The sequence below is a fragment of the Dermacentor silvarum genome, chromosome 6, assembly GCF_013339745.2.
Source record: "Dermacentor silvarum isolate Dsil-2018 chromosome 6, BIME_Dsil_1.4, whole genome shotgun sequence".
NCBI classification, from domain to species: Eukaryota; Metazoa; Arthropoda; class Arachnida; order Ixodida; family Ixodidae; genus Dermacentor; species Dermacentor silvarum.
Genome location: NC_051159.1, coordinates 131,617,173 through 131,643,702, shown reverse-complemented (window position 1 = coordinate 131,643,702; position 26,530 = coordinate 131,617,173). Strand labels below are relative to the sequence as shown.

At 52.3% G+C, this 26,530-nt stretch overlaps 1 protein-coding gene across 2 annotated transcripts in view; it reads left to right on the top strand.

Annotated features, from left to right (window-relative positions):
• The window catches only part of LOC119456007 (semaphorin-5A), a 153,591-nt gene that overhangs the window by 3,223 nt on the left and 123,838 nt on the right, over window positions 1–26,530 (top strand). The window lies entirely within an intron of this gene.

Genomic DNA, 26,530 nt, shown 5'->3' with positions numbered 1-26,530 from the left:
GGACCATGACGTGGGTCACTATACTTGAGTTGGGTTGCACGTACCATCTACGCACAGTGGTTTAGAAGGTTATAGGTCAAATTTGCTGTTCAAACGTATTTTTGCAATTCTCCTCTTGACTAAATGTGGTCATCAGAGTTTGACGGGGTAGAAGTGTTTGCTGGCACCTAAGATTTGGGCCATGAATCCCGGCCATCCACGGTGGAGCGCGACGTTTTGAGTACGTTCCAGTCCTACATAACCAAAGGAAGCCACAGCCGTTTCAACTTGTTCCCATATTCTGGTGAACAAAATAGCGAGCGCTGATCATGCAACCAACGACGCAGTCCCGTGCTTCTCATATATCGTGTATTGCTCCCCAAGCCTATTCCGCGAGGGCGAGGCAGTTTGAATGACAGGACCCCTATCATCGGCTGCACTTCAGGGGTCTGACCTGCTGCTGAGACGAAACGTACTTTTGATGCGGGGCAGAAAAACCCTCTGCTGTTTTCGACAGCGTACGTACGTCAACCTCACCCGCCTATTCCAGCACTCACTACCCGGAGAACGCGCGTCGCTTCCAGGAATCGGTGGCGGGCGCCTGCTTTTCCTATCCTATTCATCGTATCCCACCTCGCCGATGCAGCTGCGTCGCCGATGAATGCTAATGCAAACGGCGACGCCGCCTCCACCACAAAAGACAAATCATAAAGCTGCCCCGGTCGGGTGCCTTCTATATAGTGCGCAAAAAGGAAACGCGGAGCTCATTCTTGCCGCGATAAACATTATGAACTGTTAACGTTGCACATCTTTATTGTTCATTGAGTAAAGCCCCCCTCCCAGTGCGATGATTCTTTAAGCCGATTAATGTGTTTTTCACAATTCACTTCCGTGGCTTTAGCGGAGAATGACTATACGTGTAGGCAAACGAAAGAAAACTGGCCGCGTCACAGCCAAATGTTCGCAATAGCTTTTCAGTCGGACAGGGTTGATTTATCTATACAAGTACTCCGTGCACGGTGTTGAAACTGACTGCTTCTTCGTACCACGATCCAACAGCATTATTGCGGCTCGGAGATAACGTACAGAATAAATGTTATTTTGCGAAGAAGGCTGGCAGGGTTCCAGTAAGCTAACCGACCAGCGTACGTATGCGAGCACAAGTGCAGCTTAGCCCCATAACCTACCCTTAGCAGCATTTATACAGCGAGTCAACCAGCATACAAATTGCTACTCAATGTTTTATCTGCGAGCGGCGATCTCAATAACGTCTCTAAGCCCGAACAAAACTGGCAGAGGGAGCCCTTTACGCTTTCAACTGTGGAAGTTCCTAGCTAATTGTCTGCTGGCCGAGGAAAACTAAGCCGATATTTCAAAACTAACAAGGCCACAGAACATATGAGATCTGGGCGCGAAGTAGTCGCCGCTAGCCTGGCGAGCTATGGCTCCCGATTAACGATAAACATAAGTTCTTATTCAGCTAATGGGCGTCTCGCTACGTGTTTCTTCTTGCTATTAACACGTTGCAAATGCCGAACGTTTAACAATAATGGTTCGCCTCGTAATCGATTGGCGGTCAGCCTCAGACACACCAAAAGCAAAGTACTTAAGATGGCGGGATTCCCATCAACTGCTGTTTTTACGCAGAAAATTCAAAAGCGAGAATAAAAACGCAACGACTTTGTGGCGAGCGGCTTCACCACAGTTCCATGATGACACAAGCGCAACTTGCATAGCCAGAAACTAGTAATTTTCCGGTGGCTAAACGCGTTAGGCACATCAAAGACCATTCTCTGACAGCGCGTTAGGGTTTGTCAGCGATAATATAACGCCACTCCGTCACACGCCCTGGTAAAAGTAAAGAGAAGAACCGCGTGCAATTTGTACTTTCTGCTGCCAAATGCGTCGTAACAGCTCATTGCACACGAGTTACAGTGATAAGCCACGCAAACGCTCTCACTGAGCAGGCAAGCGTGTGATTGATTAACCACAGAACATGCCAAAGAAGGAAACTCGATCCGCGTCCTTGAGACGGCCATGATACTACAGTCTCCGCTTACAGCCGCCCGCCAGCAAAGCACCGGAGAGCGAAGCATGAACAGGAGTTGGGTAACGGTCACGCGCATTGCGTCTACTTCCACGAACTTTCCTCGGCACAGAACAACCGTACAATATTCGTTCTAAATAATATTGTCAGTGTCTGTTGACTTTGTGTTGCATTCAATAACGTTTCTGTTGAAATTCAATCGAACGTCGCGCATGACCTTTGCAAGAATTGCCATGCAACGAGTGCTGTGTCCAACGTAAGGCGCGTGCTTACTGATTTCTATTGAAGCACGTGTGAATTGGCAGTGACTTGCTGCCGCACCCACGACAACCGCGCGCCTCAAACTTGGCTATTGACACGCAGTTACGCTACCACTGACCTAATACAATGTATACCCATGCGTGGCACGCGTACACCCACGATGATTTTCACATCGTACGACTCTATAATCAAACAACCGCTATTTAAGCGCAATTCTTGTACGTAAGCAACGGAAGCCGAACGCAAAAGACGTGCGACGTTACTATACAACACAGCATGACGACCACATATACTTCAAGTAATTGTAATGCATTATCACTATTTCCAGGGAAACTTCACAACCGAAGTTCGGGGCCCTCGAATGCACACGGACGGCTTCTTTTCCTGTTTTCGACATCCGGAATATACAAACCCGTGATTTCATCCTCGTTCAGGGTCATAGTCTATTGTTCTCGTTCTTTCGGTTGACGACTTCGCGAATGGCCTATTTCGAGAGGGCACGCCGACAGCTGCGCCGATTCGGTTGGCAAGCGCCGATTACTTTCAACCCGGGGAGCGAACGCTTGCCTGAGCCGCAGCAACAGGTTTACTTCATCGTCGGATCGCAGGCACGTGAGCTGACAGAAGAATCCACGAGAGAAAACAAAGAATTCGGCAAGTCCCCCTGTCGCACGCCCGGGCGTCGTCCTGTATAGACGCGGAAGCATCGTCGTCGTCGGACCGTTGGCCGCTTTCCAACTTTCGGCGCGCTGGTGGCACATTGTTGTCCTCCTTTTCTCCTTTTCATTACGTCGATGTGGGAGGCAGCTGGGTGGAGGGGTGTAGCGTACTTTCTTTCCATTAGGCGCCGCGCGGACCCCAATTAGCCGGCCGGCGCAGGCGCGCGTGCCGACAACGTGAGAGGCAATAACGTCTGCGGGACAGTGGCGGGCGCGCGCAGCACGCGGCTGTTCTGGTTGACCTTAATCGTCCCGCGCCAGCTGATCACACGCGGGCGCACACACACATACAGAGAGAGAGAGAGGCTTCGAAAACGAAAATCAGAACGCATTAGCGCCACTTCGCCTCCATCGGCAGCAGCGCGTTCCCCCGGCCCCACACGTGTGAATCCCGACTGCGTTCCGAACGTTTTCGAGTCCACGCTAACTTCCAATCTAGCTATAGCTGATGCTTCCTCGTAAGAGCACGCGTTCTTCTCCAGTCATTAGGCAACTCGTGGGAAATACGCATACGGGGCCACATGTATGGCAGAGAACGTACCGACAAAATCCGCACGCACATGACGAGTGAAATATGCGGACGATTTTGCCAGCACCTATGAAGACCCATATGCCAACTAGATTCACATTTACACGAAGCCGATAAAATTTGGGCGACTCGATTTGTCGAGCCGGTCATTGGATTCGTGTAAAAGCTTCTGGGTCGAGTCTGTAAAAAAAAAAAAAAAAAAAAAAAATCGCGTCGTGGAGAATTGGGTCAACCAGCCAGCAATGCGTGTGAATCGACTCGCTCGAACCGCTTGACGAAACGCGCGTCTGGTGGGTCGGACCGCCTTCTGGATCGACCAGCAAGCGTCTATAGTTTACGTAACCGAAGCTTCTTCTTTTATCCTTTAATTTGCGTGTATTGTCGTCGCTACGTAACAAGAAACTGTTAGTCAAGACGGACTGTTATTTCACGTGAGTGAGCGGTATGCCAGTTAACAACAGGCCATAGAAAGCGCTCGTCAAGAGATTAGCGTCGCCTTAGAAACTTTCGGTACTCCCCGATCATCAGCAAAACTACAACAATGGAAATACGAAGATAGCGCGGCTTCCACGCGTACCATTAAACACAATAGCGCTCAGGCGCTCCGGTAAGTCTAAAAAAAAAAAGTCAACGAACGCATGGCCTTTTATCGTTAGAAGGTTCTTTCGCTACTGCTGACAGAAACTGCATGCGTTCCTTGAAATATCTGCGGTGCACTAGTACGTGAGTCAGCGAGATAAGTATATTTACCAGTTTCCGAATAAACATATGCTGACTGCGACAAAATGCCCAGTTTTCATCTGTACTTGACGAGCACATGCACACTTATTACACGCATAAGACATGCAAATGTGGCATTGGTTGTCGCGCGGTAGCGTTTAACTACGGCACACGAGCCAAAAGGAGGCAATTAACGGCCAAAAGGACACGCTCCATAATAAATGATGAGATTAGTCAAGCGTCAAGGTTCGGACATCAGCACATAAGTGCTTTGTCGAAAGGAGAGTGACCAACCTGACATCACAAAGCGAAAAGTCGGAACGGTATAATTACCTATATATATACACAACGACCTTATCTCGTTCGCTCACTCACCAACTCGTTTCCTCACACAGGTATTCACAGCAGCAGAAATACAAGCGTTGCGCTCCCGCCCGCAAGTGAGCTGACTATTAAGTCGTTCAGTGAAGCCGTCTTCCAGCCATATATAGCCTTATAGCGCGAAATACGCGATCGCAATCAAAATGATCAGCAACACAGTATCCACGAACGTAGCTCAGTTTACCTTGCAGCGTGGACTCGGTATCGCAATCCCCCAAATGACTAATCAAAATGGACACTTAAACAACACGGTTACGTAAAGCACCCCCTCCTCTCCCAGTTCTGCAGCGCCGCCTATATCTAAAAGTGCGTCGCTCTCTTATAGCAGCATGCAGTGCACGCTCCGCGAGGCCCTCATATAACGCAGCGGGTCAGGCCGAGCGCGACTTCGCGCGCAATTTATATGTGCCCGCGCAGTCACGCGTGTGCAATCAAGACTTGTAAAGAAGCGCGGAGGGAAGCGGCGGCACGACGCTCCTGCGGTCGACGAAACCATAAATTTACGTGCGCGACAACAGCGGCAACCGAGCGCGCGCGCGAAGCCGGGCCCGACAGACGAGAGAACAACGTCGGCGCGTCCCGAAACCGCCAACGGCTTCCGGGACCCCGGCGGCAGCCGGTTGGCCAGGCCACGCTTGCAGCGTGCCGCTTCATAAGAAAACGCAGAAAGCAACAACGGGCGAAGATGCAACCTCGAGAGAGGACGCCGCAACGCAGCACAGAGTCGCGATGCGAGAGATTGCTCTATAGAGATAGCCCGGCGCGGCTGGCTGTCCAAGCTGCATGCTAATGCCATGCAAATCTCGCCCGTAGCTGCGGCTCATGCAGCAGCAGCCAGCCAGGCAGGCAGGCATAGCCGGTGAGCTATGGCAGCGCCTTCCCTTCGTACTTGGCCTCGGCGAGTCAAGGCCTCGGCCGCGCCGACTCTCGCTTGGAGAGGCAGGAAGTTAAAAGTGTGGCCGCAGTGGGGGCCCCCGCGCGAATGTGGGTTAGGCAGGCACGCAGCGCTCCTATGCGCGTTGTAGCTGCCTCTCTCTCGGACCGTTTCGCGCCTCCGTAAGGAATGCCACCTGCGCAGCTCTTTCTTAACTGCGATAGCACTGCGCGGAGCCCACTATATATCGCGTCGTGATGTAGGGTGCTCGTTAGCGAGTCTCACCTCCTTGGCAGTTCCTCTCACATACAGGAGTTAATGACGACTGTGGTGGTCACAAATCGTTTCTTCTCGCCTTTTGGTTGTCCGCGGAACACAAGCGGCTAGAATTAAGGTCAGATGCTGTTTACATTATATGCTTTATAACTGCATAATGATTGTCATAAACGTCGAAAAATTCCAGGAAAAGCTATGATCTCCCCTAGAGTGGCTACGGAGATTACTTTAAGAAATCATTTGTTAGTACAATTGGTATAATCATCGACAAACATTATCTTACGTGTGATTCGTTCATCGCGGAGATCTTGCTACAATACGGAGCAGCTGTCGCAGTAATCAGTCGAGGAAACGAGCATAAACTAATGTTACCAGCCTATGTATGTAACCTGTTTCTGTTGAAGTACCTTTTGTACAAATAAAACTTCCCTTTCAACATCTTGCATCTTTCAACGCTTGTCCTTCGTTCGCCGCAAAAGTAACACGGCGAAACGTCGCGTCGCCATTCTGAGCGGCAATGCAACACGAGCACGGTTTCCTAAAATAAGCTTTTGAACCACTCCATACAGGTCAGTCAACATTTGTTTACGAGGAAATATGGGAGACTGGCAAGTTGTGCGATTATATTTAAGCTCCCCTTGTACATATTGCCTCAGAAGTATTTTTCCTATTTCTCCTTCTTTTTAGGCCTATACGCAACTCGTGCGCCTTAAGCGAAAGCCACGTACCCGGCGGTATCACAGCCAGTCCGCGCACGGTGCCTCGTGTTTTGTTGGCACGTGTTCAAGCAGGCTCTCCGTTCCTTCCACTACCTTTGGCGCATTCTTTTGTTCACTCGTATATGCCTCTTCACGTGCATTCGTGCACGCTTCCCTGCCAAGGTGGATAAATGGGGTGCCGCTGCCGTGACCCCTGCGACGTCCACTTAGGCATCCGCAAACTGTCAATGTCTATTTCTTCCTCTTACGCAGCAGACCGCGCGCGCGCGAGCGAACGCACCCATGCAGTTAACAGCCGCCCGTTTGTTGGCACGCATGCCGGAACGTCGACAGTGAGAGACTGCTCGCAAGAAAACGCTTACTAGATGCGCACAAGGCAAGAACAACGTGTACAAAACCAAGCGAGAAAAAAATTTAATTGCCGAGTCCCTCGAAGGAAAGTCCTGAGCGGCGCCCGAAAAACCGTTAATTCGCCGGACTATGAGTGCGACCGTAACGGCACGACGATCACACGATGACGGCACGATGGCTCTTACGTCGTGGAATGGGGACAAATATTTAGGTAACGATGAGCGTGATACCTGCTAAAGAACGACACGAATACTGGCTGTAAAAAAAGAGATAAAAAAATTGCATAAAAGAAAGAAAAACAAGACAGCGGCCAGGGTCAATCGTGTCATTGCGTTCCTTCGCAGGACATAAGCAGGCGATTGCGCGCTGACCGCTGCTGATGGTGCGTACGGCGGAATGGAAAACATCGCCGTTCGCTACGGTCGGTAACGATCTTTTGTGTCGGGGAAGCGAGCGAGGCGCGGCGGCAGCGAACGTGCCGCTCCCAGCGTTGTCGTCAGAGGCGATCTTTGAGGCCCTCTCCAGCAGCGGTGACCTCTCGTTCGCCGTCAGGCCCGCGCAAGGACGCAGTCGCGTATCGCAAAGAGCTGGCAACGCCATTCCACGGCTGCTATCATCGCGCGCACTCCCGGCTGGACACTTATCGCGTGCGCACTTACTGGGCTCTTTCGCTCGTTCGCCCAGGGAGAGAGAGCGAGATGTGAAAGTGGTACGCAACGGCTGCAGCGATAAGCACGTTACATACAGAGGGACAGCCCCCAGGGACGAGCGGTACCACGTGTATAGTATAGTGTACAGAGCCTGATTGCTCACACTTCGCAATCCTGTATAGAGGGCTTTCTCATTATCTGGGGACTGCAGAAGGCGCGCAGTAGCCACGGAGCAGAGAAACACGACAAAGCACGAACGGGCCAAGCTTATTGAGTCCTAGTTGAAGAGTGCGCTTTGGGCGAGATAATTACGGTGCCCGCCGGCAGGGGACGTTCTCCTCCAACACCTATATAATCACTTTTTTTCATAATTTTTGCAAGAATCAAATATAAATAAGCGAAGGATGTTCTATTGTTACAACTAAACAACGCTTGATTTCTGTTTCTTTTAGAATCGAAAACCTTCTCGATATCTACAGACTTTACTAATAGGATATGTTAACATACGGGACTCCCATTTCACGCGCCATGAGATGATAATAAAAAAAAAAGAAGGAAGGGGAGGAGAGACTTGTCTTAAGTGCCAGATTCTACAGTATTCTAGATCCAGACCACACTGAGGCCCTCAGGCGGATTCGCACCACAACAGGAGCGGAGGACTCGGTCACGCTCGGCGGCCCACAGACGAGCGCTCGGAAGGAGGAACCCGCGCGAGATGACCCCGTATGTGGATGAGGCGCTAAGCGTGGCCTTCGCGGCGCATTGACGCCGGGGAAGCCGCTCAATGACCAACGGATTCGCACGTACTTACACGCACTGCGTGCTGTTTCCTCTCCGGGCTGCCCGAGTACGTTTTGTGCGTGCGCGTCTGACGGCTGTCGGAGATTTACGATGCCGTAACAAGGACGTAATGACGAGTGGAAGGGCTCGCGCGCTGGCTCTTCTTCCTCGCGAGGCAGTGGCCGTTCAGGCTGTTTCTGCTCGGCACTCGCTGCTGCTGACCCAGTTTGCGCGGGACCAACTAGCGCCACTTGTAGCGTCGCTGGCGCCGGGGGAAGCCGCGGACATGCTCTGTGGTGTGGAGATTGTCGGGAAGGCTTCATATATACGCTTTCACGTCGCTGTGAAGACTTCTTTTTTTTTTCTGAAGCATAACCCTAATTAAATGAAACTTTCCAAACTAGGAAAGCGTAACTTCTTCTGCTGACTACCACAGGCTCAGATGGTTTACCACTGATCTACGTTATCCTGCAGAAAATAAGAGACAGAGAGCGAGAGAGATGGAAACTTTATTTCGAAAACAGCACGTGGTGCCACTGGATACGAGGAGTGGATCTACCCACCGCTTCATCTCCTTCCGAAAACACCGAAACATCATCTGCTACCAGTATGGGTCATTCGACACATAGACTGACCTCATCGGATTTACCTGATCGGACTTTAGCACCTGTAGTGCAACCGCCACCATAACGCCGCACAATAAACCCCCATACCTTACCCATACCATAGAGCCATCCTTTCTGCAAACAAATGTTTTATTCAATCATTTCTTAAAGGATCCTCGCCATGGTCGAGCAGGGTATCAGCTGTCACTACTTGAAGGCCACTTGCAGACAGCAAATGCGGCAACATTACCGCAGACAATGAAATGCTGAACAAAGGAATCGAAATTGTAGCCAACGTTGAAAAAACAAAATGGCAATGAGGTTTTATATTTCGGGCTCCGCTTTCGTCGATGCCGTTGCGCCGGGCTGATGACATGGAAAGACATGGCGGAGGTGGAGGGGGGCGAGCAAACTAAGCCGAAACTGCCCGCCGCAGTCGCGGAATGCGCGCTTGCACCACGGTTCGGTTATCACGGACGCGAAGCGGTTGCATGAATTTTTCCCTTCTTTGTTTCGCTGTGGGAATGCGAAGAGATAAACAGCGGACGCGTATAAGACAAGGAACTGTTGAGTTGTTGCTACAAACACGGAACTTGCTCTCGCAGGCGTGTAGCGCCTTGCATGTGACGATAGCTTTGCGCATATAACTTAACGAAACACGAAACTTGCATCGAAGGCGCCGAGAAATTCTGAATAGTGGACTCCATATGCACCGAAATCCGGCTTGATAATATGCGAGGTAATTGATCGAGTGGACTCTTCAACTAGCAATTAGTCACGGATCGTGCTTTCCCGCTCAAGTTTTCCTTGGCACACCGAGATTCGCTGAGCGGAGTGTGTGAACTACTGTCCAACTGCATACAGAAGCCGGACGAGTATTTCACATGACGCCGTTGGGAATACTCAAAACCGCTTCCAGGATAGCCGCATATATATGCACTGTATCGCTTCTATCGCTTATCAGAACCGAACAGTAGAGCAGCAACTTCATTTTGGCCCAGTTGCTTCCCCTTGGTCGTGTAGGGTAAGCAACGCAAATTCAACGAGGAACTAGACCAAGACATATATACGACTCGTTATCTTATCCTGGTCCTGTATTTATTCCTCATTGGTACTGTGCTGTTCTCGTTTCTGCATGGTGCTGCGCGCAGCGCTATACAGAGAAACATGTACGTTGTATGTTTCTGCGTCCTTCTCGTAGAAATCACGCTGCTTTTCTTATACCGTCCGCACCATGGCCGAGATAACATAACTATATTCCAGTTCCTTTAATTTTCGGCCCTTCGTCAGAGGTCCGCGCGGCGCACCACCTACGTCATTATCGGGATCGTCCGCGGACCATAAGAAAGGAATGAAAACGAGCAAAAGGAATCCTTACACCATACCGGTGTACATTTCCGGTGTTCCTTGACCGCGTCTAGCCTCCGTGAACTGGTAAGGGGTTGCCGATCGTCATCTCAGCTCTTCGACAGAAGGGCACTATAGGAGGTTAATGAATGCGAGGATTCGGCCGGAGCAGATGGCCCCGCAACGCACAATCCATGCAAGTTCGCGCCAAAACAATGTGGCGCCTCGACGTGAAGGGACAGACGCATATACAACAAGGGCGATGGACAACGGAGATGTCCTCCTGCCGCCCAGTTCGCGTCCTCAGGATGCGAGGGAGGTTCGAAAGTGGCATGGCCGCGGGGTCGGCCGGCCGGCCGTTATTGTTCCCGGCGGAAATACCCTCCTACGCGGCCGAGCCAGTAAGCGCGGCCGAGCGAGAGGAGCTAGTAGCCCCGTGGGCAACAAAGGACGCCGGCTCCCACGGCCGCGCGATAAGGGGCCTTAATGCTCGTATACGCCGAGCGCGCGTTGCACTACACGGCGCATGTAGCGCCCGTGATCAGAGCGTGCGCCGCGCGGCCGCAAACGAGCCGGGCTTCCGTCACGCTCCGCGGACCGTGAGCGAACGACATTTTCGGCGGGGGATAGCGCGAGCATACGCTTTGCTCTCACGCTTCTCACCACCTTCCCCGCACCCCCACCAACTAGCTCACTGTCTCTATCTTTTATTCTTTAATTCTGTGTGTCTCTCCTGCTTCCTCTGTGGAAAACGCATAACGCGCCCTCTTGATAACCCCCCCCCCCCACCCCCTCCCCCCTTTTTTTTTTTTTCGTGTAGTTTCCTTGTAGCTTCATTCATGATTGCTTGCTTTCTTTCTTACTGCTGCATTCAGAGGGGGGCGGAGAACAACGGCGAGTACACGTTCTCACGACGCGAAGCGCGGAGGCGTCAGGAGTAATCCTTTGGGTAAATAATTCGAATAATTCAGAAGAATAAATAAATAGAAAATAAAAAAGGACGGGCGGGGGGAGGGGGTCGACCTGTGTAGAAACGAAGGAAGGGGCTGCGAGTTCTCAAACGTTGTTGCTCACGCAGTAAGTGCGACCGTCGCTTGTCATTACTGGGACTCTTTCTTGCAAGCAGCATCAAGAGCGTGCGTGCAGATGAATATACGTATATGTGTGGCCCGGGGCGCTGAACCTCTCGCCGAACGAGCTAAAATTGTATGGTACCGGTGTTTGCGTCCCTCTGTACACAGGCGGCGGCAGCCTCACTGTGCGACAATTGCTCGCATGTAGCTAATTATGCGCAATGCTACCAATGCAGATGTTCGTCGTCAGACAGAGAAGGCGTTCTGCTTCCACTGCAGCGTTAACTTTTACTTGTGTTGTTACCGTGTGGTTATGTACCTTTGCTCTTTTAGAACCGGTAGGCGTTGTGCCGCTCTTGGGGGCAGCTGGGCGCCCTATAGCTCTCTGCCTCTTCTCTGTGACTTTGTTTTATGTGTGCAAACCAAATCAACAAATACGAAAACTGCTCGCTCACTATTGCTGGGTCAGTTTTGCATGCGACACAACAAAGCGATGAAAGGGGCTAGTTCGTAGTTAGTTGTCCACTATTCCTACTTGCTCTAAGTACTGCACAGCTAAGTACTTTACAATGACAGCTGCAGAGGGTAATTCCTAGAGCTTTCCTGGCCTTCTTAGCGAGCTATCTTCGCGCAGCGTATCTTCACGTAGCCAGCTATACCTTCACGTTTTCTTGGCCAGAAAAAGTCACCAAAGCAGAAAACTCTCATCTGTCTCCACCCATGATTCGATCCTGGATCGGCCGTCCCTACGTTCCATTGACACCGTTGGGAAGACTATTGCTGCTTTGGCTAGCACTTCACTAGACTAAACTTTCGCTAGACTAGCCCTTTCCGATATTTTTTTCGCATAATTTGTTTCTTGCGTTGTCTTTCTTTTTCTTCGTCTTTTTTTTTTTTTTTTTTTGACGTTATGAGCAATATTAGAGATGTACTTCTTGAACCAGGTACAGCACGTTACATTTTGCCTCGCGTGCTTCACCCTAGCCTTATGGCTTCTCGAATGCCGCACGGAAACAGTGTAATTGAGCCATAGGCCAACTTCTATCAAGGTTCTACGTATAGGCTCCCAGCAAGCCTCTAGCCAGAAGTGAAGGAAGGGCTCGCTCCCTCTCCCGTTTTAATCAGCTGGCAGCGGTGTCACGCCTTTTTCGACGCCTTATTGAGCCGTGTTGGGCGTGAACGATGTCGCGATACGGGTCGGTGCGCCACGATTGTCCCGCACGATAGGCTGGCTCTGCGCCAATTCCTGCGCCGCGCGCTTTTCCTCTCAATGTAAGCTAGGTGCCATGGCTGTACGCCACGTTCGGTGGCATAGCGTATAGCACAGGGTCCAAGTGCGTGCGGCACGTCAACACCGTCGGCGTCTCACGTGACAATGTGCTACGATCGCAGATACGAAGTGAATAGAACTAACCCTTCCTCCACGAGCCCCTGTTAGCAACACTCACGATTTTCCCGTTAAGTACACACGAAACTGCCGGGATCAACGGTAACAGTGAGATGTTAGGCCCTTGCTCTTTCCCAAATTTTCTTTGGCCTATGAACTTCTCTCTTCCTTCTCCTCTTTCAATCCCTTCTCCCCCTTTCCCAGTGCAGGGTAGCCTACCGGGCTCAGCCTGGTTAACCCCCCTGCCTTTCCCTTATGACTTCTCTCTCTTCTTTGGCCATGCTGGCCAAAATTCAGAGAGAGAATTTTGTTAAAATATGGCAGTGAGGTCGAACTGAGTAGAAGGCTAGAGTTTTCTTCGGAGTGACATTTAAGCTTTTAACAGAGACCCTTAGAAAGGGGCACGTGCATCCGAAGATGCAGCCTGTACTGTGCAGTTGTCAGCAATTAACTGCAGTAAACTGATTGCTGAAACCACGAGTTCAGTACAGGTGTCGTGCAAGAAAATACGAAGGCAGTCCTCATAGCTACCGCAGCTCCGCTCGGGTCAGGTCGAAGACCCGGAATGATTTCCTCATTGGCTGTGCGGAGCTCCAGTGCTGTAGGAATGTCTCTACTAGGGAGCAGCGGAAATAAACGATTGGCGACGGTTAACCGTGCAGGCCACCGGCACCTTTAGCCATCTTCACGTATGACGACACACCTTCTAGCCGCAATCCAAAGCGCACGACCGGGCAGCCCCTGTTATCAAACACAATACTTTCCTCCGTCACTCTTGCGTGCGTATGTTTTAACCCACGGCGACCAGGGTGCAGCAATTATCAGGAGCGAAAGAACGCGACCGGTTATACGATATACGAAAGGCATGTGAAACGTGGAGCGCGAGCTCGCGCGCTCGCGTTTTATTTATTTATTTTTTCCCCCTATCCGACAGGGCCGCGCTCGTATAATTGCAGAGGGGTGCACGGCGAATTCCGCCGTACACGACGACAGAATGAAACTTGGGGCGCTCGCGCATGATAAAGAACCGTCATGAGAGCGAGCCGAGGGTGAAGACGCAGCGCAGCGGCTATATGTGTGTAGCCCGAGGACGCCAGAGACGGCGCGGCGCGGCTATGCTTAGAGCCAGAATGCCAATCGCCTCTCCTCCTCCTCCTCCTCCACCCGGTGTGTTTATAATCGTCCCGATATCCCCGGAGGAAAGCGCACGCACGCAGGCACCACGTGAACACGTCGAGCGTCCGGCAACACGCTGGAAAACTGCCCGAGGCAACCTCTGCGAGGCACCCACCTCACGTCAGGTGCCTCCAATTAGGTCCTCGTCTCCGCTCGTAAATGCGAGGCGTGGTGTCACCAACTCCACGGACGCACGACGACGACGACGCGTACGCGTCTCTCCTTTCTTTCCCTTCTTTCCTCTCTCTTGTACGTCGATATTTCTTTTCGTTAACGTCAGAACGTTCCGGCTTCTTTCTAAGGCCGTTCCCCAACACGGCATCTACTGTATATGCTTTCACTCACGTGACAAGTTCCGGTAGGGGGCAAAACCGAAGGAAATGGGTGTAGAAGGTGGAAACGGCGTAGATACGTCTGGCATTTCCGATTAAGTTTTCTTTTTGTGCGAGCACGATTGGTGCCCTGAAACGGCGCGTTGAGATTACCCGTTGTCTCGCGAACAAATGAGACACCCGTGCCGAAAAATGCCATTTCATCCAGTAACGCTTTACCATTGTGTTTGAAGCAAACCACATTTGCAACAACTTCCACGTACAGCGAGCTCGTGCATTTGCGTGTTGTATTAATAAACTGTCGCTGTATATATATGCGCACGACGCTCGGAGGCTTCTAAATTGCAATGGATTCTGACGTACGTCGGAATATATGGGCTCGGAGGTTCTGAACGTGGCCCCAAAGATCGCCCCCTACCACCGATCAGATCATCAAGGCCGCGGTCTGACTAACAGCATAATACTGCGGCTACGTAGAGAGAGAGAGAGAAAGTATAGCGAAAGCAAAAGTAAAGAGGTTACCCGAATAACTAATCTGGATCCCTTCTCTGCGTTGGAGAAAGGCGATCATGCCTATGCGCCGTCAGTCAGGCGCATAATCCTGTCCTCTTTAAAACAACGCCACAGGGCTTTTTTAAAGCCGCCACCGTAAACGTCCGTCGAGGCCAGGAACTTATAAGTCTACATTCAGACAGCGCACGCTTGTGAAGCTTTTCGGTGGTGCAGAGTAAGCCCTGTCCCTGCGCACAAAACAGGGGAGGGGGGGGGGGGCTGTCAGAGATGCGCGATGGCCTCATCGCAACCGCGGGATTCGCAAGTAGGGCTGTCAGCCATGTCAATGCCAAACGCGCAGGCATTTGTTCAACTGTGTGTGTTGGCGTATGACTTTAAAGCACCGAAGAAACCTGCGCGCACACGCTATCAGGGTCTTCTTTTGTTCGTGGCGACCGGGAAAAGCGCACGGAATTAAGAGCGAAAGGGGTCGAGGACACGCCGTTGAAACGTCGTCGCGCTCATGGGCTCAATGAAATGAATGGTGGCCACTGATGACATTAGAATTAGAAGGAAGTAGTCGTGTCACACTCGTGGTCCACTGACGAGGAACGTACAGGAGTAAACTGTACCACTTACAAATGTTTTGAACAATCAACGGATATGAGGCAGCTCAAACGTCAGCTCATGATGTCATCTACGGATGACATCAGCGTGGTTGTTTATCGTTTGCTGCCGCGTAATCTGTCGGAAGACGCGTTCAGAGGACGTTGTGACAAAGGAGTGTTTGTTCCTCTTTTTTTTTTTTTTAGTTTCTAAATTGCTCAGCGACTGACAAGATCTTTAGCCGCACCCTTTAGCGCAGCTGCCGCCGCACGCCCTGTGCTCTAAGCTCATGAGAATCCCGACCAATCAATAAAGTTTTGGAGGAAAGAAAGTTCTACACGCGCATCCTATGAACTCTTGACTCCTCACACAAACGCTCTCTCTCTCTCTCTCTTCCTACGGCTTCCGACCTCCTCACAACCAACGACCCAACACAAGCCCGCATAATTGTGCACTGGCTGCGACACTTGACAAATTCGACATACGCTATGCGCAAGTCAATCCGACTCGCATCCGTTGAAGCGCTACTACGGAGCGCCTCTTGGGTAAAGACCGGGCCCATGTATTCGTGCTGGCGGTCTCGCGACCGCCCCTATACATACTATATGCGCTATATACGCCCCAGGCACCACGCTCTCTCCCTCGAAATATCTTGCGCAGTACCTGGCCTGCCAAATAACTGACGTCCAAGCGCCCCGACAGATAACAGATATGATCGATTATCCACACCACGACTATTGGCGGCGACGTTCGTATCGCCAGAGGGCGCGCGAAGTCGGGCCGCTCCTCATCGAGAAGTGCTCGTTGCATATACCCGACGGGGAGGGATGAACGTGGAGGTGGGTATGGTGTGATGGGAGCTGCCAAGTTGTTGCGTGCGCAAGACCGTTCACGGATCGTGCGTCCATCCGCGACCCGCATGCGAGCGAGCGGCTGTTACAGCGGCGATCAATGATTATTAGAGACCGTTCGACCTCCAGCGTCGGTCGCGCGGTCGACCATCGCGTGTCTCATCGGACGTGCAAGTGCGCAGAAGCGGAGTTGACGCCCGGAGAGGGAAGACGCGGCCAAGGACTCGCTCTTCACGACCCTTGTACAAGAAGCAGCTATACGCTGCCGTGCCGTCCACTGCGCCCGGCGAAAGCTTCTTCGTTTCTTACTCGCGGTTATTTTGTTGCTGGCCGCTTTCGTCATTTTTGCAGACCGCAAAAGCAAGCGACAAAGCTACGCGTATACAAACGGAGAGGGACCGCCGCCCAACTACTATGTAACAGAGTGCACGCCGCCGCTATAGTGGTGGCGGTGTGATTAATTCCTTCGGCGCTTTCGTAATCATTCTTTCCACGAATGGAACGTAAATGAGCGAGGCAGTTGGCCATCCTGCGAAGGCATGCGCCCAGCGACAGCGGAAAAAAAAAAAAAAAAAAAACACTCCTCCTTGCGATTTTCGCGGAACGCTCCAGAAAACAAACGCGTTTTCGCTTCTTCTTTCTCTTCTTTTTCTTGCAGAGATGTAATCGCCGCCACGATACATGCCCGCAATCTCCGTGAAGCTAATGAGCGCTTCACGTGTAGGGAACAATTTTTCGCAAGTGAATTCCGCGGAACTGCAAGAAGTCTTGCACGTTTTCCTTTCGCTATTTCACCCTCGTATGTCGTCACACGTTCCGCCGCTCCTTCAAGTGCGTGGATAACGCTTACTATATAGATGTAACCATAAAACACCCTCCTCCCACCTTCCCCTACCCTTCTTATTTATTTATTATTATTATTTTTTTTTTGAATGAGCGTCTTAGCCGAGCAAGATTGCTCTATATCCATTCAAGGACTTCTAATTTGCAACAACTTGTTGCGTTGCTGCCTCCGCAATAGTTAGTGCTGCAAAGCCGAGTAGATTGTACTGCATAATGAGTCAAAACTACAGCCTCTTCTGGTGTCTATCAAAAAAAAAAAAAGAAAGAAAGAAAGAAAGAAACGTGGTGCACTGGTAATGGTTTCGTGCCATTGTGTGACAGTAGCGCAAGAAACAAAAACAGAGAGAGAGAGAGAAAGCAGCAAGAAAGTAACGATGTTGGCACTGATTTAAATCCTTGTTTAGGAGTTCAACGAATACGCCTTCCATTCTTCTGCCGGGTGTAGGAAGCCCGAACAACCGCCGCCGCCGCCTTGCAAAAACTAGAGCTCCTGGCAATTGCCTTCGCAGCGTGTTTCCCAAATGGACCGTACTCCTTGCTTTTTAACCCTTGATGGCGTCCGCGCTGATCGCTTGTGGGTGAGGCTCGGGCGATGCGTCTTCGCGTGCCCGAGCGCCACCCGTGCCTCGCGCTGGCCAACTGGGCTTCGGCCGGCGCGGCAGCCCACAGTCACTTGCGTCGGTCGTGATGGAAGCCGCCCGGAAAGTATAGTCATTTGACGGCGCGGTTGTTATACAATGGGACGCGCTCCCCTGCCGCGGAGGGAGGGGTGGGTGCCTGGAGCGGAAGACGGGGAGCGCGAGCAGTTGCCGACAACGCTGGCGCCCACCACGTCTCTCTCTCTCTCTCCCTCTGTTACCCGTGATTGTCGGTGGCGTGAGCGGCCTCTTACGGAAACCCCGTAGTCATCGTACGGGCAATCGCCGTCGACCTCCGCACGTCATACGACGGCGTATAAAACATCGGGTGCAGCGCGCACGCGCGCCCGGGCGTCTCCGTTGGACGGATGCACATTACGAGCATCCCCTTCGAAACGGGGTGCTGGCTGGCTGGCGCCACCAAGATTGTTTTTACCCTTTTGCCACGTTTCTTATCCTCCCTGGAGACCCATGTCAACGAAACCTCTGGTCCTTGAATATGTTTATTGCACTAAGAAGTAATGTGAATTTAGTTCAGCGTGGCACTGCAGGAAGGCAGCGGTGTGGAGTGGTCAGCAAACGGGTGTATAGCCGATATTCTAGTTGACATCAAGAGGAAGAAATGGAATTGGGCGTATACTGCGTAATATACAGATAACCGGTGGCATATATTAGAGTTATAGAATGGATGCCAAGGGAAAGGAAGCGCCGCAGTAGAGGAGGGCCGAGGACTAAATGGGTGGCGTGATGAAATTATAATAAACTTGCAGATATATGAAGGCGTCAGCTGGCGCGAGACAGGGGGTAAATAATGATCGCTGGGAGAGGACTTCGTGCTGCAGTGTACATAAAATATGGTGGTGATGATGACTACATAAGTCTATTGCCGCGCCGCGGTTGACTCCATCTAGATTCCTTCGCCTTTTCTCTATTCTTAAAGCTCATAACACGGTAACTATGACTCCGCCTTGGCCTGGGACACCCCGATTCGGAATCAGAGACTGACCGATCCCTATTGCGGTACAATGGCCTATTAGGAGGTTTGATATGCGGGCGCATGGATCGCTGGTATCTGCCTCGACACGGAAACGAACCACTCGACATCGCATTCGACACACCGCCCGAAGCTGTTCGGCTTGCATGCAGTATCGCCGCCAGCATAAATGAGACCAGATAACCCCAAGATAAAGAAGAGCGCGACTCTATCTTCTTATTATTTTTCCTTTTTTTTTCGTTTATTCCTCGTCGCGGAACTTCTCTCGGTTCGTTTCATGTAGATAGACCTTTCACGGTGAGTTTTACAGGACAAGTTTATATATCGGCGAAGCAGCTCGGCAGTTTCAAGGAAACTGGCGGCGCGCATTTGCGTGTCGTTTACGGAACAACGCATGCTTCTCCTTTTTCCGTCTTTCGTGCGCTCGTGCAACAATCTGAAGCGTTTATGCTGAGATGACGAAGGTATTACGAAATACACCGCGAGAAATAAATACCGCGAGAACTTGCTCTGTGCACCACCACACGCAGTACGCACGAATCGCTTCGGTACACGCGCGCATGAAAGTGGATATGCGTCCAGCGCCATTCGCAGGTCTCAAACGTCCCAACAGCGTACCCGGGATCAGTGACGCATTATAGAAGCAAACATGACGGTTCTTCGTATGCCATTTATACTTGGTTTATCGTTGCGAACTGTACACGCTATAATATACTATACGTTTTTGAAGCGCTCCCTTTCAAGGACACCGACGTCTTATCCACAGACAGAACTGTTCCTTAGCGAAAGAAAAGTGCCATATATAAATGCAGCATAACGAAACATGTTCGCGTGTTACTTCCGTCACACCTTTTGCCATATCGAGACGATATTTTGTTTCTGGCACAGGCGAAAGAGCTTGGCTTCCTTCACAGCGGCGAAATGCTCTGTGCTTAATCAGTAGCTTACAAGGAAGAACGCGGCAGAGGTACCGCGGCTTGCTCGGCGGGTGCACCATCTTCACGGGCGCCGCCATCTTCAGCGCGGAGGGGGCGACCCTCTCGAAGGAGGCGGTCGCCGCCGCAGGGCGAGGTTTCTGCTGCTGTTACAGCAGGCGGCCGGTGCGATGGGGGGAACGGCCAGGGAACGAACGGCCGCGCTCGGGCGATGATGACCTTGACGCCGGGTCGAGAAGGTCGTGCGGCAGTCTTGGCGGGAAGGCTGCGCTGCTGGCTGCGAGAAAGCGCCCGCCCGGGCTCGGGGGCCTCGTTGCTGTTGCCGCCAAACCCCCCCAACTCCCATTTCTTCTGGGGCTCCACGGGGAAGCCCCGTTGCAAGTAAACGCGCCACCACAGCGCATTCTCTCTTACCGTAGAGGCCCAGCCATGCCCTTATTCGCCTCCCCTCCCCCCGCAGTTGCCCCCCTTGTTGGAGCCTCGAAAGAAAAAGGGGGGCAAGACGGAGTGAGGAGGGACACTCGCGAGTCAGACGGAGAGACCCCCCCTACAGAGGGTTTATGGCACAGCGCCTGCCCAACTGCCGCAGCTTTTGTCAGGAGACCGTCGCTTTTGGCAGTTCGCCCCCCCCCCCCCCTCTCTCTCTCTATTCTCTGCGGCGTCGCATGGCTTCAGCGCCACCTCTCTCAGCTTGTGCCGGTCCGTTCAAGATGGCGGATGCCGGGCGAGGAGACGTCGGGAGATTGAGGGGCCGGTCCTGCCTGCAGCCGCCGACTGATGGTTGTTTGCTGGGTCGGTAAAACGGTTTGCCGTGGGCCACGCGACGCATCGCAAGCGGGCGCCTCCCAACAGGCCGTTCGTTCCAACTGTGTGTTCTCATAACCTCGAATCGCGTTGACGCTGAAAATCGTACAGCTTGCTGGGAACGAATCGAAGGGAAGGGTGAGGGGAGCGCGTGTTTTCTTTTTCGAGAAGTGACGGATAGTAAACACGAGGTACCCTGTACAGTCGATGGTCTTGCGCTCTAAGGTAACACCACAGAGAAACGCTTTAATTGCGACCTTGCATTCGTACACCGTTTCCTCGGCAGAAGCGCCGAATGCCGCCTTCAAAGAGTCTCGAGGAAGCGTGTCGCACGTTTGGCAACGTGCCGCGGCACAAGGGAATCGCGCTGTTGTCCAACAACAAAACTGCGCATTCGAGCGTGTATACTACGACCTATGTGGGGTGCGCCGGGTGTCTCTTGATAAAACAGAAGCGAGTCCTCAATGAAGCCAAAAAGAAAGCGCGCGACGCGCGCCAGAGTACGCATATACAACAGCGTTGCAGTATACGACAACTTCGAGCCAAGCATCCCCATCCCTTTCCATGTTCCGCGAGCTAGGAGCATGCTTCCGGGGCTGCGGTGCGGGCCTTGGCCCGGCGCGTCCGGCCAATCAATCCGTACAACGCCGCGAGCTGCCGCGTGCCCGTGCTTTACGAGCGCGGGCCTTGTAGTACAAGGGGGTCCCGCAAACAGCACTAAAAGACCGCACCGCGGTGATCCGATAGCGCTGAGGTAAAAAAAAGCCTGCCCTCCCCCCTTTTTATTACTATACTTCGCTCGCACGTTGTTCTCGATGCCTCTCAGCGCACTTGCGCTTCGGTGACCTCTCTCTCTCTCCGACGAGCCACCCCGTTTATGGCCGCCGGCGACCGCTCGAGGACGTAGTACGTAGCCGCGAACAGGTGGCACGTGAACGGTCCGCGATCCTGCCGGAGGAGAGAACGGGCTAACGGCCGCCAACGCACGCGCGCCTGGCCTGCAGCCCCGCGGAGGCGTAGCTCGATGCTTCGCGAGGGGGCGTGAGGAAAGCGTGATTGGCACCTTTGCCTATATATGCACGGACGAGGCGCCCCTTCGCTCATCGTTCAGGCAGGGGGAAATTTTTCATACCGCTCCGAAGAGAAGTGGACGATAAATGGCCTCGCGAGATATGTATGCGCGGTTTAATGGTTCTCCGCTGTGCGCGCTTTATACCGCTCGGCTCTTGCCGAGCCAGACGTGGTATACAGTATGTGCGCACAGCGAGGAGTACGTCGGTAAACGGGTCGGAATTAATTACGGCTGCGCGTAACGAGTGAACAGCTCGAAACTGCACGTAAATGGCTCGCGAAACGCAAAACAAGCGCGCAGTAAGAGCCGAGTGGTCTTTAATACAAACCAGTGGCTCATCTTTCATAAACCAGAGGGGCCGGCTGGAGAATACAAAGAAGCGGCAGCGGGAGACCGCTTGCTCCGAACATTACGCTTGAGATATTTTTTTTTTTTTTTTTAAGCGGACGGGATGACGTTATAGTTAGTCTCAGCTTTCTCCAAAGTTTGTCGGCGGCCTGACTTACTTGCAAGTTTGATCACTGTATAGCAGCTATGGAGAAAGAAATTTTATTTTTTTCCCAGTACGTTTAGTTTTCTTCATTGTACATTACACCTCTGAGCGCCGTATCGGACCTTCTATCGTGTAGATTTGACGACTGCCTCTCTCCTATTCAAGAAGAAAGGGAGCCCCAAATAACACCCGCGCCATCGTCAGCAATCATCACCTTGTTCCTGCAGCTGCAGCGAACGCTTGCTTCTACTCTGCGCGCGAGCGAGAAAATAGTTCTTGGTGGCAGGTTCGTTCCATCAAGCCAGGAGGACAAGGTCACTCGCGACGTACTGCGCTAAGCTACGGGCGCGCCTTCTTTTCTCTCTCTCCCCTCTCTCTCTCTCCGCAATCCGTTTCTGGCGTGCTTGTTGCGTTCCGATTTTTGTGTACGGAAATGTCTTGTTCCGGCACCAGACAAAAGAAGAGCCGGGCGAACAGGAACAAGAGTGCGAAGGACGCCCATGTGCAGAGACGCCACGAAGCGCGCGCGTGTGTGTGTGTGTGTGTGTGTGTGTGTGTGTGTGTGTGTGTGTGTGTGTGTGTGTGTGTGTGTGTGTGTGTGTGTGTGTGTGTGTGTGTGTGTGTGTGTGTGTGTGTGTGTGTGTGTGTGTGTGTGTGTGTGTGTGTGTGTGTGTGTGTGTGTGTGTGTGTGTGTGTGTGTGTGTGTGTGTGTGTGTGTGTGTGTGTGTGTGTGTGTGAGAGAGAGAGAGAGATTATCTCCATGATCGGATATGCAGCGGGCAAACGCGGAGGCTGCATGCAGCGCTCCTGCCCAGATTGTCGACGAAGTCGTCGAGGGACCGTTTAGCGAGGAAGCACCCCCCCATAATGATAAAAGGGACAACGGCATGCCTCGCCTCTGTGCAGAGCTATGCGAGCATTTTATGAGCGGTCGCCGCGTCCCTATCGGAGCAGGAAAAAGGAATACGCTATATACACGACGCATGCATCGTTGCATGCCATGCGCATCGGTGGAGCAGCCAGCCGGCCACTGCGCCCCGAGAGACAGATACGAGAGTCATACTATAGCTGTATAGCTGCGAAGGGACGGAGCGGCCGCCGCTGCTTATCTGTCCCGCTTATCTTCGAGCACGTCAGTTCCCCCCTGGGCGACCGCGTGCGGGCGACGTAGTTTGCAGCGCGGCATTTTTTTCTCGAGCCGGAGCTCAAATAGCGTACGCGCGGCGACCCGCACGGTCTCATTTGGATAAGCGGCGTCAGTTCGCTGTACATGCATGTTGGAGGCCACGGCGCGCAGGTCTTTTCCCGAGACCACCCGTTCGCTATTCAAAGCAGCCAGCGATGCTTCCCAGAGAGCGGGATAATATGTATGCCCGTTTAACGGGATCATTTCCCACCACTGATAACTATAGCCCTCGCTGTAGGAATGCAAGAGGACTAGGGGTTCTACTTTTGCGTACATCGAGTAGTCGCGTCGGGTTCTTTATGACTCGCGTTCACACTTCAGGGTACGCATTCCTTCGATGCTATCGTCGCTGGCAGTAAGCGCCCGAGGAGGATAGCGAGTGACGCCGTAAGTGCACATGTGAACACGCCTCGCGGGGTTGGCTCGGAGCGAGTGTATTGGTTTCGCGTGGAGCTGATCGCAGCCAATCACGAGCCGACAGCTACGAGCGACCTTGCCGCTATCGGCGGCGCGTTACTTGCGAAACTCGTACTAAGCCGCACCGTGACGACCGATATACGTATATACCGCAGGTGTGAACCCACGCGCCGAGACTCTGTATAGCGTATTTCGAGATATAGAGGTCCCAATTTCTTAAAGACCGCGCACGCTTCTCGTTATCGCCGAGTCCTACTTTACACTGAAAGGCGCCATTGTTTCGCTGAAACTTCAGTGTGAACCGAACGCGCGCTGTTTCCCGGAGATCGGTAACGTACGTCGTAAATACGGCGGATCCTATATACGGGCAATTTTCTGGTCGTAAATTTTAAAAGCGGGGCACGCTTACAAGAGATTTCTCACCAGGCGAGAAAAGATAGCGCCCGTGTTCGAAGTTTTATTTATGGCGGGAACGAGTTTGCGCCGACGTTTACAGCGGCCCCACGCCAGTCTGAGCGTGTGGACGTCAGCGCGCGGAGAGCGAAGTAGCATCCCGTGCCGCATTCCTCTACGGGTGCTCGCTCATCGCGACCCTGATCAACTTCATGGACGGTGCGCGCTGTTTCGTTTGACGTCCGCAGATGCGATGATTCCGATGCCGCGATCGCATCCTTCTACCTTTAAATATACCTGCTTGTATTTTTCCCCCGCAGATTGTCTCGGATGGCGTGTCTTATGCTTGCGAGAACAACCGTGGCAGGCTAAACAAGGTGGAGACAAATTTACAAAGCTTTTCTGTTCGTTAAAACTGTTTGGCGTTGGCCTATACCGCCCTCGCTAATGAATTCCCTCGTATTTGCTTGCGCCAATTCTTCCGAGCTGTTCCAGCGTACGAAGTCTTTTGTGGACACTCCCCCGATATTACTTGCCGTATCGGACTGCCTTATATAATATGGCAACGCTCAAAACATTACAAAAATATAATAAATAATTACAAATAACAAAGCCTCGGTTACAGCAGTTGCGGTCTGCATTGTTTAGCGAGTGATTATAATGTGGGAAGATAATATGCTCTCGAAGAACCAGCTACAAGTAGGGAGTCATTAATAATAAATGTATGCAAGCCAACGTGACAAAGCACTGTCGCTTTACTGACATTTTGTCCTGCATCACCGCTATATATTTGTATTGAACAAGTAGTGGGGGAAGCCGTGTCAGAATCTGCGAAAGGTCGAACTTTCGCGATGCTCAGTGTGTGCACAAGCAAAGCGATTCAGCCAAGTGAGGCGATTCGCTCGGGTCAATTAACAGAGCTCCCGGAGTGCAGGCGCGGCAAGCAATGCTATCTGTCTGCAATTGTGGCTGGCTGTGTGTAACGCGCTTAGCATACTCCTTGAAAGAAGAAGTAGAGAGCAATCCATTGATTGATACAAGTCATCGATACTTGGGCAAGGCGACACCATGGGTCTAAGAGACACGCCGTAGTAGGGCACTCCGTATTAATATGTTAACCTTGAGATCTTTAACTTGCAGCTAAATCAAACACACATCGGCATTTTTACGTTCCGCACCCGTCGCAGCGTGGTCGCCGCGGCCGGGAGTCGAATCTGCGACCTTGTGCTCAGCAGCACAACTGAGCCACAGCAGGGGGTGATGATTGTGAATATGTCACGTCGAAAGTTATGGTAGAAAAAAAAAAAAGAAGGAATAAACAAATACATCTTGCAGGCGACGAACTAAGCTTCGTTGCAAACACCGGCGTCATGAAAACTGTTGAAAAGTATAGATATACCCCTGACTGAAAAGTAGCGGCACCTTCTGACATCGTTTGAGGCAGAGCGTCCGCCTCACCCAGAAGCCATACCGTTCTGACTCTTTTCTTTTTTTCTCCCCACTAACCTTCAATCCCCACCTTTCCTTTATTTTAGTATGTTTTTGGACGTTCCTTCGCTCAAACGCAGCGTTTTTTTTTTTTTTTTTTTTTTTTTTTGGCGTCGCCGTAAAGCACCTGTACGCTACTCGCAGAAATTATTGCCTCAAGTCTGCAGCCGGACAGAGCGCTAATGACGCGGGCTTCTGTCGTGCGCTCGCCGCTCCGCGAAGTGGCCGCCGTTTTTCACTCGCCGGCGCTTCTCTTCTCGGGAAGAGGCGCTCACGGGGGCTCGCACGGGCCGAAAGCTCGGTGCGGCGTGTTCACGAAGGGCCATGCGCGCCTTTGCGTTTCGGCCCGGCAATGCCCGCACGCTTTGCCGAGCGACCACCGTCCTAAACAGAGCGGGCAGCCGGGCGAAGGCGACAGGTTAATTAACCGTGCTCCGTGGCGCCGATCAGCGGAAGCCGGGGCCGCAACTTCGAGCGTATACAGCGTAGCGCCGCCGTTATATTGCGGCCCGGCCACCCGTACAAGGGGCCCCAATACGCGCAACACTACTCTGTCCCCCCACCCCACTTTTCTACGAGAGGGTCCAGTCCGCCCCGGTGCGTATTTCTCTGCGTGCCCCCGTGTTTTCTTCGGGAGGCGGGATTGGAGCGAGCGACAGCATACGCAGCGCCGTGCAACGGCGAAGAGGCGAGGTGCTGTCAGACAAAACGTCACGGGTGCATCGGGCCGATGATCCGCTTCGAAGGTCTGCAGCCCCGCACGTGCTATTATTATGAGGAGCGTTCCCTGACAGCTGCCGAAGATGCTCGTCTGACCGCCAGGGATGGTGTCCGGATTGAAAACGCTTTGGCCCTCGGTAGGATGCAGGTCGATTCGCGAGTCAGTCAGTGGGGCACGTTCCGCTCGAAGAGGGGGAGGGGGCTTGCAACGACGAGCCGAACTCTGGCAAGTACGTGGGGCCATGAGCAGTTATGACACCGGGGAGAAAAACTAGAGAATGTCAAGGGGTTCGACTGTGGACGTTGAGAGAAAAGAGTGCTTACTATGAGGAAACCGCCGGCGCCTGTGTGAGTCAGTATTGCTGGGCAAAAAAGTTACTTAGAGCCAGCAG